Source organism: Microtus ochrogaster, chromosome 16 (assembly GCF_000317375.1).
Source record: "Microtus ochrogaster isolate Prairie Vole_2 chromosome 16, MicOch1.0, whole genome shotgun sequence".
Taxonomy (NCBI): Eukaryota; Metazoa; Chordata; class Mammalia; order Rodentia; family Cricetidae; genus Microtus; species Microtus ochrogaster.
Genome location: NC_022018.1, coordinates 23,609,910 through 23,618,565, shown reverse-complemented (window position 1 = coordinate 23,618,565; position 8,656 = coordinate 23,609,910). Strand labels below are relative to the sequence as shown.

At 46.4% G+C, this 8,656-nt stretch overlaps 1 protein-coding gene across 1 annotated transcript in view; it reads left to right on the top strand.

The window, feature by feature from the left end:
* Nucleotides 1-8,656, top strand: part of Proser2 (proline and serine rich 2) — a 31,800-nt gene that overhangs the window by 959 nt on the left and 22,185 nt on the right. The window lies entirely within an intron of this gene.

The window sequence follows — 8,656 nt, the reverse complement described above, 5'->3', positions numbered from 1 at the left end:
TTCCCCTTAAACAGAGTACAACTTTCAAGTCCTGCCATGGGAAGATTCTTTCAGGTTCCAGTTGTAATAAAGAACAGCAAAAAGCTTTGTCCCTGCGCTATCTGCAAACACCAAACCAGGAATTAAGTGTGAACTTGGGGAAAGTGCTCACAGGACAGACTTTTATGAAAAGTCATTTTCTGTGAGGTGCTCCAATGTGTGCTGAAACTTTGCCCTCATATTCCATGCCTGAATGTTCCAGAGTGTTTTTCTAGGTGGAGGAGGTATTTTCGTTGGTGTAGCCAATGTGGAAATACAAACAAATGCCCTATTTACTTGGGGTTGGGTGGGAAGGGTAGAAGTCAGCTAAAGATCTCTCTTGCCAGGCTTGACAGTGTATGTATGGAATCTTGTGTATTTTCTTGCCCAGACGAGTAATAGCCTTTTTTTCAGTGACTGGATAGGTTCCTTCTAACAGTGCCTCCAATGAACTCCTGGAAAATTTTGGATGCTGATCATTTTAAGAACATTTTCTCCACTCACAGAAAACTGAAATTTGAAACTAGAATAGGTGGCAGTTATAAAGAGGATTTGTGCTTCTGAAAATACAGAGTCTGTTTGACCTGGTAGTTCTTTATTGCAGAGGGATTGGTCTGCTTTAACGCAGACCTGGTTAGACTCTTTGTTAGTTCATCATTGTGTTTGTAGTCTGTTTGGGCAGCTCCAGTGTGCTGAGTCCTGCCTCGCCATTGCACATGCAAGAATTTCTAGATAAGAGCCATATGGTCCAAACTGATTAAACCCAGATCTGGTAATCCTGCCTTCCTCGGTGGCTGACGAGACACCTGGCCTTGGTTCCAAAGTTCTCAGACACCTCAGGAGCCTGCAGTTGGCACCTTGTGTTGATCTGAAGATCAGCTCAGGTAACTCTTAGAGGCAGAACAGGGCCTTGAAACATGAAGGGAGGGCAGTGGAAGGCCTGGGCGGAGCAGAGCCAAGCACAGGGAATCCTCTGGAACAGAAAGTTCAAAGGCATCGGGTCTGCCTTGTTATGGGATGAACGCCGATGGCATTGAGGCCATTTAGTAGGTGCCAGGGGAATCCCAGGAGCATCCGGGAACTTGAACACTTGTGATGGTCAAGGACAGCATTTTGTCTTAGTTTCCATTGCACTTTCTGGAGGTGAGGCCGTGGCTTCCTCCCGGGTTCCCTACAGGGGATGGGCTGTCTCCATCCTCTGTCTGAATGACTCTGATCCTGCTGGGACTTCCTTCTCTTCCTATGGTGACATCCCTGATAACAGCCTGTCTGTGAAGAACCACAGTGAAGTTTCTCCTCCCAGTCATGCCATTGCCTCCTCAGAGTTTCCAGTCTTGACATTCGAGAGACTTCAATGTAAGCTGGAATTGTACTGACGGTCTGTGCAACTTAACGGCTTGCCTTTCTGGACCAGAGTCTGCTAGCTTTTTATGAATGCACATCATCCTACTTTAGCACTGGGAAAACTTGATTCTCATCTTCCCCCTGCCCCCATCAGGTTCTCATTTAGCTTGGCCTGCTCTTGAACTTGCTACCTGACAATGAGCGGCCTTGAACTCCTGGCCCACCTCTGCCTCCCAAATGCTGAAATGGTTCTCATGTTAAAAAGTGTTCATTACATTTATTTGTGTGTGTGTACACGTGTGCACATGCATGTGCATGTACCACAGTGTGCAACTTACAGGGATAGGTTCTCTTTCTCCACCATGTGAGTTCCTGGTATAGAACTCAGGTTGTCAACCTTGGTAGCAAGCACCTTCGCCCACTGAGCCATTTTACCCGTCCAATTATCATTTTTTATTGTAGTAAAACATAAAGTACATAATTATATGCAATTTAGCATCTTAAAGTCTATTAAGGCATGACACTAAGTGTATTAATAGTGGTGTGTAATCATTACACCTGTCTGGTTCTAGAATTTTTCCCTCACCCTTCCCCATTAAACAGTCAGCCTCCCTTCCTCCATGGCCCTAGCCCCTGGCAGCTACTAATCCGCTTTCTACTTCTGAATTTGCCTGTTCTCATACAAATGGAATCTTAAAGTATTTGGCCTTTGTGGTTCAGGATTCATCAGCATTGTATTGGTCTTTTATCCCTTTTCTATGAATGCACAGTGTTCCATTGTATGTGTAGGCCATGTGTTGCTTGTTAAGGTCATCCCAATGGTATGAAGTAGTAGCTCTTTGTGGTTTTGATCTGCAGTTTCCTTGTGACTAACAGTGTTGAGAACTGTTTCCTGTGCTTGTTGGCCATTCCCATATTGACCTGCAGGGCGTGTGTGTGTGCACTTGCGTGCATGCATGCATGCGTGTGCGCACGTGATGGGGATATATACATGGGAGCGGTGAGGTGGGAGGGGCAGGGGTCAGTGCCATCCTCTTCCTCAACCATTCTCCACGTTACTCTCCCCCTCCTTTCTGCTTGAGACAGGGTCTTTCACCAGCCCGGAGTTAGGGCAGTTTGCCAGTGCGCTCCAGGTGGCCACCCGTGTCTGCCACCCCAAGCTCCTAGCGGTGGTTATAGATGTGTGCCCACGTGCCCAGCTTTTCCATGGGTGCTGCGTGTCTGAACTCAGGTCTTCGTGCTTGGCCTGTCCTTTTCTAACTGGACTGTCTTCTGGCCTCCTCCTGCGCCATGCACGCGCTCCTGTCCATCCAGAGCCTGATATTCCCACAATGCAGTGCGGAGGACAGGCATTTTGGAAGTGAAAGGGGCATGTTGATGTGACTTTCATTTCAGCATATTGTCTTAATTGCTCTATCGTTAGTGATCTCTTCCTGTTCCTAATTTAGTTATGAGCTCCATCGCTGAATATATGTGTACACAGGAAAAACATTCTCTGGAGGGTTCAGTGCTACTCTGTACCGTGCATTTGTTGAGGTTCTTGGACGGTGTCCTCTCCGGATAAAGGGGAAGACTGCTTTTTAAAATTTTTTTTATCTTTTTTATTATTTTATTTTATCTATTTATTTGTCTGTGTACACATGGAGGTCAGAGGGCAACTTTGGGAACCCTTTCTTTCCTTTTACCGTGAGTTCCAGGGGGCGAACTTGGGTCATGGGACTTGTACTCCGAGCGCTCTTACCTGTTCAGCCATCTTTCCCTGCACCCTTAGAGAAATGTCTGCCGAGGACTTTATTCTCTCATTCGTAACTTTTGCGTTGCTGTGACCAAGATACAAGGACAGCTCAGAGGAGGAAAGGTTAATTTGGTGCCAGTGTGGTTGAGCAGAACATCATGGCGGGAGAGTCCGGGGAAGTGGTCCGGAAGCAGAGAGGGAAAGAAGGGACCGGAGGGGGCCCAGGACACACTCTGTAGGAACCTACCCCTGGTGACCTACTTCCTTCAGCGAGGCCACACCTCCGAATGTTCACAGATACTCCCCAAACAGCCCCAGCAGCTGGGAGCCAAGCTCCCAACACCTGAGCCCTTGTGGGAGACACTCATTGCCTATGCAAACTGTTGTTCTGTTTTGTTTTAGCTTTTTTTGCATCTCCAAAATCGTATGGGCAAGTGCATTCTCTGGATTGGTTTCTCTTTCAATTCAAGTCTGTCCAGTTGTGGGTTGTTTTGTTCTTCTCCTTTCTCTTTGAGACTGTTTCTCTCTCTCGGGGGCCAGTTGTCTCTCCAGTGCTGTGAAATATTGAAGCTTCTCTGCCTGCTTTTGTTATCCAGAACTCTAGGGTGTTTGTTTCTTCAGCAGATTTTGTAGCCCGCTCTGTCACCGATCATGTGCTGGGCCCTGAAGTAGTCCACGGCCAGACAAACTGATACGTACACATTACAAATTTATTTCTAAAACCTTCAGGTTAAAGAAGCGTAAGGAGAGCCACATTCCTCTGGGATTCATGGACTTGATTCAGGCTTCGTCACCAGACAGCTGCGTGCCCCTAGGGTTCACACTCAGAGCTTTCCTGTTTCTTGATTTTCTGTTCTGTAGTTTGGGACAGAACGCTGACTTCTCAGGGCAAGATTCTGCCCTTCACAAACTCAGTTCTCTGCAGATATTTAAAATAGTTGACTTTGTACATATTGGTTACAAGTTGGGGGTGGGAGTTACTTTTAGGCTGCCTCCTAAAATGGTGCCTTGGCATTTTCAGAAAAGTTTCAGAGAACTGAAAGGGTTTTAGTGGATACTTAGTTTCCTTTCATATGGGGCTGGGTGGGTAGCAGTTGTCAGAGTGCTAGCAGAAAGCACCCATGAAGTTCAAGGTCATTCTCGGCTACCTAGTGTGGTCAAGACCAACTTGGCCCATAAGAGATTCTGTCTCAAAAGAAAAAGAAAAAAAATCACCTCTCTCATATTCAGCACGTTAGAAATTGTTCCAGAAACTTGAGATTAAAGAAAAAAAGATACATACTGCTATCAGTATGAACTAATAACAAAAATACCCACTAGTCTTTGGGGTGGGGGGGAGAGGGGAAATGAGGCTCAAGCGGAAGGGCTGTGCTTTGGTCGCAGGGAGCCCAGCTTTTGCCTTGGGCACCAGCCTCAAGGCTCGGGAGTGTGGTGGTCATAGTAGGTGCAGACTTGCTGTGGAGGGGACCTTCACACAGAATGCTCAGGAATGAGGAAGGGCGGTTAGACTATGAAGATGTAAAGATGGAATGCCACCAGCAGGAGAAGGCACCTGAAGAATGCCCAGTGGAATTTTTGGTGCACTGTGCAGAAGGTAGACAGCTAGAAGGCAGCTCCGGGAACTTGCTAAGCCACAGCAGCCCTGAACTTGCTAACTCCTGTGACAGGGTAAGTTGTCCGTCCCCCCCCCCCCAACCCCAAATACACGAGGAAATGGATGAGAAACTCCCTTGAGGCCCTCAGCATGTGGGGTGTAAATCAGAAGTCTTTAAACTGTTCATGAGGTCAGTATGCCCCGCTTTCCTCACCGTTGGCTTCTATTCTGGTTTTAGAGATACTTTCTGTGGGAAAACTGTTGACATCAACAAATAATTAAACCACATTCAGCATGAGGTGTGGTGGTAGACACTGGGCAAGGTCTCAGACTGTAGCTCCGTGGCAGAGACCTTACCTGGCATGCCTGATCCCTCGTTCTGCAGAAAAATAGAACAGCAAAAAGCCTGCGGTGTATATTTAAGTCTGCATTGCTTAGCTAGTCTCCTCTGTGGGATAGGAGTTGTGTGTTCATTTTCCAAGATGGTTGATCGGGTTACAAGCCTGACTGCGCACCAGCCAACTGACCCTTTTCGTTACTTGAAGAGTTATCAAACTCTGCTCTTGAACTACTTGAAGGTGATCTGGTTTTCCTAGAGAGACTGATAGGCAGCGCTTGCAGCAGCGTGACTGTTGATTGGAGTTAGACAGTGTATTCCACAAACACTGATGGTCTTTCTCAACAAAGAGCTAAGCGCCTCTTGCTTAAAGCAGGGCTGTGAACTCTCCTCACAGGCCAGCGTATAAAGTGGGTACTGCTGGAAGAATTTGTTGCCGGGTTCCCCGAACACATGCAGAATCTAGGGAGGAGGAGCCTTTGTAGGCATCCCCAGGTAGAGTGCTCCCCACTCCCCCCCTACACACACAAAAGCTAGCGAAGAAGTTTCGTGAAGATCCAATTAAAAATTCTATGCTAGGGCTGAGGGTGTAGCAGTCAAACAGGCAGAGCTCCGGGTTCCACTCCCAGCAATGCAAAAAAAAAAAAAAAAAAAAGGAGGGGGGGCGGGGGAGAGCCGTGCCCAGCAGGAGGTCTTGTCTGAGCTTTACTCTGGTTTTGATTCAGATCTGCTCGTTTGCGATAAGACCTGTAAAGCAGATCGCCACTTCCAGTCTAAGCAGGTGTTATGAATACCCAGTAAACAAACTCCACCGGAGAAAGCTTCTGGTGAGAAGTTTAAGCTTCTCGGGAACAAAAGGCTTTGTAGAACCCTGAGGTACAATTACTGCCTCTGAGTTAGAGGGACTACATTTATCTCCCCAGGGAGCACGTAGTGGGTGCTTAGTAGTATCTGGTGAATGAAGCACACACCGTGGTTTCTCAAAAAAAAAAAACGGCTTAACCTGGGAGTTCCTTCTGTTTTTAAAAGCCTGGCCTCCAGTATCTAGAAAGAAAGTAGGCATTTTGTGGTTTTTGGTTGTCTTGGGAGGTTTGTTTGTTTTGAGACAGGATCCTTGATGTAGCTCTGGCTGTCCTCGAACTCAGTATGTAGGCAAAGCTGACCATGGATATCTGCTTCCCCTGTCTCAACGTAAAACATTTTTAAAAACACTGAGGATGTAGCAGCAGAGTGATTACCTAACGTGGACGTGAGAGTCGGAGTTCAGGCCCCAGCGCTGCAGGGAGTGTCTATTTCTGTCTGTCTGTGTCTGCCCTACCCTGGGGTCCAGTTGACAGCATTGTAAACAAACAATGGTACCTCCTGGCCTTGAACTCTCATTTTCTTGCTCAGTCTCTGAATTTTGAGATTACAAATGCCAAACCCAAAAAAGTCTGTTTTCTGGCCTGGAGATGAAGGTCAGTGGTGGTAGAGCCCTTGCCTTCCGTGAACAAGGCTCTGGGGCCCTGGGTTTGAACCCTCAAACTGCTGAAAACAAAACAAAAAAAACCCTGAGGAGTAAGTTGTGTTCCTGAGCTGTGTATAAGACTCTGCCAGAAAACAAATCTAATTTAGGATTTCAGCCCACCCCTACCCCAAAGAAAATAAGATGGTTTCCGAGTTTTAAAATATGTCTTTTAGCTGGGCATGGTGGTATAGGTTTGCAGTTTTGAGCTGGGATTAGAAGGCTGGGGAAAGAGCTACAGGAAGCTGTGGGGATTGGATGTGTAGGAATCTGGGCAAAAAGGGTTCGTGTTGCGGAACTTTAGGTAAAAGAGGTAGGGACAGGCCAGATCTAGAGGACTGCTCTGAACCTATGTGCCTACAGATGGGTTCCTTGGCCTATACATCAGGAGAATGTAACGTCTGCCTGCTTGGTGGGTTTGCGCTCCCGAGAGCAGTCTAGAGCCTTCGAGGGCTGTCTGCTTGGCAGGTTGCTGGGGACTGTGGCACTGAGTATTTGGTTTGCATTCTAGAAAGTTTCTGAAAGTAGGGATTCTTAGAAGAGAGAAGAGAATGAGTCCCAGGACCAGCACAGCCACTTTGACCTCTCGGTTAAGTCCGTTCTGGGTTTCTGAGTGGGCAGTTTGGGTGTGTGGAGGGATTGGCGTACACCAACCCTGGCTCGGTGTGCAAAGTCAGACACACTTAAGTGAACTGAGAACTGTGCCCAGAGATAACCTGTGTGCTGTGCTGACCGAAGTGAAGCTGATCTTATGGAAGTGATTTATAAATGATTTTCAGTGAAAAAGAAAATAGTCTGAGAATTTTTTTAATTCTTCAGTTTTTTCAATAATAACAGAGGGTGTTGGAACTCAGTTTTCTATGAAGAATTGATTTGCAAAAATGGTACGCATCCTTCAAACTCACTCTGGTTAGCATTATCTGTACACACACACACACACACACACACACACACACACACACACAGAGCCAGACAGGGATTCTGAAAGCAGGAAAACAGCAAAATGCCTGTCACACAGAAGCCACTCGGGTGCCTGTTCATAGGAACAAATGTTGTCAAGAGCCGCTGGTCCAAAAGCCCACAAGGGCTGCTTTGTGTTTGCTGGTCTTTATTTCACCCACTTTAACCATATGAAAAGCCCACTCATGGTAATCAGCTGTGGCCGTTCTAAACGGGACCTACTGTGGGACACTTGCGGTTTTTAATGTTCTTGAAGGTCAGGGGGAAAACCTATCATCTTAGAAGTCACTTGGTCATTATGTCAGCCTACTGGGATTTTTCAGGGCTGAATTAAAGATCATTTCTTGGCTAGGTTGGTTTTCGTCTTGGCTTTTAGGAGACATGCTCTCAAAATCCCCGTGAATGGGGGAGGAGAGATTCAAAGAGCAGGACCTGGGTGCTGCAAGGGTCCTGCCCTATTCTGAAAGTGTTTATTTTGTCCAGCTTCTCTGCTTTCATGCTTTTCTGTCCGTCCACTCTGTTTGTTTGTTTGTTTGTTTGTTTGTTTGTTTGTTTGTTTTCAGCTTCAGCTGGAATGAACTTGACTCTGTTTCTGCCTGCTTTTCTGATGCCATAAACATTGCCTGCACCCTGGGTTCCACTGCTTTCAATTCTCTTACTGTTTCTTTAGAATGCTTTCTAATTTCCAACACTGCTTCCAAGAGTTATTTAGAACTAAGTTTTAAAGATATTTTAGACTTACATATATGTATCTATCTGCTTCTGTATATGCTGTGTGTGTGTGTGTGTGTGTGTGTGTGCCCTCTGAGGTCAGAAAAGGACCTCTGATTCTCAAGAGCTAGAGTTACAGGTGCTTGTGAGCTGTTCAAACATGGGGCCCGGGAACTGAACTCACATGTTCTGGAAAAGGAGCCATCAATCACTCCAACCCCAGAACTCAGTTCTTAGTGGCTACACACATGAACTCTTCTAGTTATCTTTGCTGACACATAATACAGTTACTGTGCTGTCCAAAGAGTGTTTCTTAACGTCAGTGTTGAGGAGTGCATACCATTCTGTCGGTAGTTTTCGCACATCTTTATGAAATTAAAGGAATGTTTGTTGTTTGGAGACAGGATCTGGGTATGTGGCTCAGATAACTTCACATTCTTCTACCCCCCCCCC